This window comes from Choloepus didactylus, chromosome 7 (genome assembly GCF_015220235.1).
Source record: "Choloepus didactylus isolate mChoDid1 chromosome 7, mChoDid1.pri, whole genome shotgun sequence".
NCBI classification, from domain to species: Eukaryota; Metazoa; Chordata; class Mammalia; order Pilosa; family Megalonychidae; genus Choloepus; species Choloepus didactylus.
The window spans coordinates 73,570,225-73,573,361 of record NC_051313.1 but is presented as its reverse complement, the minus strand read 5'-3'; the positions used below and the strand labels follow the sequence as shown (position 1 = coordinate 73,573,361).

The window sequence follows — 3,137 nt, the reverse complement described above, 5'->3', positions numbered from 1 at the left end:
TTCCTTAATCCATTGCTTTGTTTGAAATGTTGTGGGGTATTTTTGGTTGTTGTTTGCCTGTTTGTTTTTAAATTTTTGATAAACAAAGTTAAAAAATTGAAAAAAATCAGTAGAAAAATGGGAGTAAAAACTAAATGACAAATAGGGTGGGATGGGGGGATGGTTTGGGTATTCTCTTTTCACTTTTATTTTTTATTCTTATTCTGATTCTTTCTGATGTAAGGAAAATGTTCAGAAATAGATTGTGGTGATGAACGCATAACTATATGATCATACTGTGAACAGTTGATTGTATACCATGGATGACTGTATGGTTTATGAATATATTTCAATAAAACTGAATTAAAAAAAAATACAATGCAAATAGTGCTTCCTGGAGTTATTCAGCTGGCAGCTCTGGACTTAGAAATTGCAAATACTTTAACTTTAGGATAGTTACCATGAGATAGGGTACTGGATGTTGGTTAGATTGTCACTAGGTCCACTCTGTGTCTTTGAATCCATCTCCTCCTTACTATGGAACTTTTCTGTGCTAATTTATTCTTTCTTTTGAATTTGTAATAGCTCCCTTTTTATTGGATCCTCTTGCCTATGCTTCTTCCCCACCCAAAACCACAAGCAAAAACCAAAATAAAATAAAAATCAAAGTTTCCCCAAACCTTCTACATCAAGCTATGTTGGCTTCCCTACCACAGTTATTGAAAGCATAGTCTACATTCATTGCCAAAACATTTGGTTCTTGCTTCTGCATCAACCATGCCACTGAATCTGATCTCTTGAAGAGTCATTTCACTGTAGACTAATGCAAATCCCATTGGCCAGTTCTAACTGCTCTGATCACCATATCCTCCTCCATGAATCTGTCTCCTCCTTTGTACCCATTTATTCAACCAATATTTACTGACCCCTTACTACATACCAAGCACTAGGATAGATGGTGAGAAGGCAAACACTAAAAAAAATTCACACCTTGCCCTCGAGGAATACACAGACCAGTGAGGAGATAAGCCAGTGGAACAGCAGGTAAGAGCCATAATGGAGTCATGCAAGAGAAGGAAGCATCCAAACCTGATGGGAGTCAGGGAAGCATCACAATGAGGAAATGCTTGGTTTACTTTTCAAGGAAAAGTAAATATTTGTCAATTGAAAAGTGACAAAGGAACAGGGAACAGCATGGTGCAGTCAGGGAGCTACCAGTGGCTTGGTATGGTTGTGGGTGTACAGTGTGCGGGAGGGGCAGGAGACAGAAGTGTTCAAAAAGGTTGAGACCAAGTCAGCCAAGGGTTTGGACAATGCAATGTGGATCATGGGCAGACACTGAAGAACTTTGAGCCAAGAAGTGACATGATCAGATTTAAATTTGGAAAGATCACTCTGATGAAATGGTGGAGGATGAACTAGGCAGGCAGGTGGCCAGAAGCTAGAGTACCAATAAGGAGGGTGATAAATAGTCCAGTAAAGATGATGAAATTTCTGAAATACAGCTATGTGGTGAGCATGAAGATGATAGAATGAATGCAAGAGATAGTTAGGAAATAAAAATCTACAGCATTTAGTGTGGGATGAGAAGGGCCAGTAAAAAATGGTGAAACCAAAAGAGAAGAGAAATTCAAGGTGGCTCAATATTATCAAATAGAACAGAGAGGCTAATCAAGAAAAGGGCACAGAATCTTTCTGGTTATGTTCTTACTTCTCTGGCAATTTCTTACTCATTCTTGGACTCTTAGTCCTGCCCCTCAACAGAGGTGCTAACCAGTGATGTAGCTGGGGCAGACCTCCCTACATTTGCCCCTTCAAAAAGCCATCTAGAGCCTGGAGCCCAAAGCTCTCAAAAAGTACGTCCAGTCTAAAATGGGCCAGCTCAAGTCAGGCAGAAAGGGAACCATGAGCAGTAAAGAAACAGCTCTAACCACTGGTTTCATCTCTTCTTCTGTAGTTGTCATTTTGTTTGGCTCAAACTTTGTGCCACTTAAAAAATGTGATACTGGTGATGGAATGTTTCTTCAATGGGTTCTTTGTGCTGCCATATGGTTTGTTGCCTTGGTGGTCAATCTGATTTTGCATTGCCCTAAATTTTGGCCTTTTGCAATGCTCAAGGGCTGCATTTGGGCAACAGGGAATATTGCTGTTGTCCCAGTTATCAAAACCATTGGTTTAGGCCTTCAAATCTTAATCTGGGGAACATTTAATGCATTAACTGGCTGGTCAAGCTCAAGGTTTGGCTGGTTTGGAATGGATGTGCAAGAAGTATCAAAACCCCTCCTAAATTACATTGGAGCTTGGCTATAAGTATTAAGTGCTTTCATATTTTTGTTCATCAAAAGTGAAATACCAAGTAACATACCACACCATTAATCACAGACCATGAAGTCAACCAAACTCAAGATAACTGCTGTGATTATTCCTGGATAGATAAACTTTCTATAGTGCAACACCACATAGTGCGTTGTAGTCTTACAGTGATATGTAGAATACTTTATGGATCCATGTTTGTGCCAATCATTTATATCAGGGACCACAGTAAAAGAAATGATAGTATATATGCAGGGACAAGTCAATAGAATTTAGGCTATGTTTCTGCACACTTCAGTGACATCTTTCTTGCAAGTATGGTCTACTTTCTGGCCTACTTTATAGCCATGAAAAATAGTCCTAAACTATATCCTGAAGCAATCTTACCAGGATTCCTTTCAGGAATATTTTGGACAATAGACACCTGCTGTTGGTTAATAGCTATTCACTCTCTAAGTGCTGTGGCCAGTTTTCCAATAATCACTGCTGGCCTGGATTTATAGCTGCAATATGGGTGTCTTCATGTTTATGGAAATACAGAAATAGAAAAACCAATAATTAAATTTATTTGGAATGGCAGGGAATGGCAAATTTATTTGGAATAGCAGTAAGAATACTACACACTTGTAAGATGGAATAAAGTCATGAAACATATAACAACGTGGATGAACCTGGAGGACATTATGGTGAATGAAATTAGCCAGAAACAAAAGGACAAATACTGTATGGTCTCACTAATATAAACTAACTATAATGAGCAAACTCTGAGCGTTAAAGTTAAGAACACATGTTATCAGGAGATAGAAACAACAAGAATCTCATGCCCCTCCCTTAGCTATTCCCTT

At 38.7% G+C, this 3,137-nt stretch overlaps 1 pseudogene; it reads left to right on the top strand.

Moving 5' to 3' along the window:
• Positions 1 to 1,884: 1,884 nt before the first annotated feature.
• LOC119540614 lies at positions 1,885 to 2,838 on the top strand (annotated as a pseudogene).
• The last annotated feature ends 299 nt before the right edge of the window (positions 2,839 to 3,137 follow it).